This window comes from Nanorana parkeri, unplaced genomic scaffold (assembly GCF_000935625.1).
Source record: "Nanorana parkeri isolate BGI_ZX_2015 unplaced genomic scaffold, ASM93562v1 scaffold2232, whole genome shotgun sequence".
NCBI classification, from domain to species: domain Eukaryota; kingdom Metazoa; phylum Chordata; class Amphibia; order Anura; family Dicroglossidae; genus Nanorana; species Nanorana parkeri.
Window position 1 is genome coordinate 183,644 of NW_017308500.1, and position 211 is coordinate 183,854.

The 211-nt window shown below is 42.2% G+C and overlaps 1 protein-coding gene across 1 annotated transcript in view; it reads right to left on the reverse strand.

The window, feature by feature from the left end:
- The window catches only part of FSTL1 (follistatin like 1), a gene marked incomplete at its 5' end in the record, with an annotated part of 14,056 nt that overhangs the window by 9,533 nt on the left and 4,312 nt on the right, over nucleotides 1-211 (reverse strand). The window lies entirely within an intron of this gene.

Genomic DNA, 211 nt, shown 5'->3' on the forward strand with positions numbered 1-211 from the left:
GAACAGGTGTCCCCCATCGGAAGATTTCCGCTCTATTCCTGTTTTGGTGACAATTGCAAAATTTTGCATTTCTCATAATTTGCTGGTAATGGTCACCCAACAGGGACACAGACATCGATAAAAGTCTGACGGGGTTCTAACTGTTCTTCCCTCTCTATCCACAATTGGCTGCGGAAACATTTTAAGTGTCAATGTTTACATATGCAGCTTT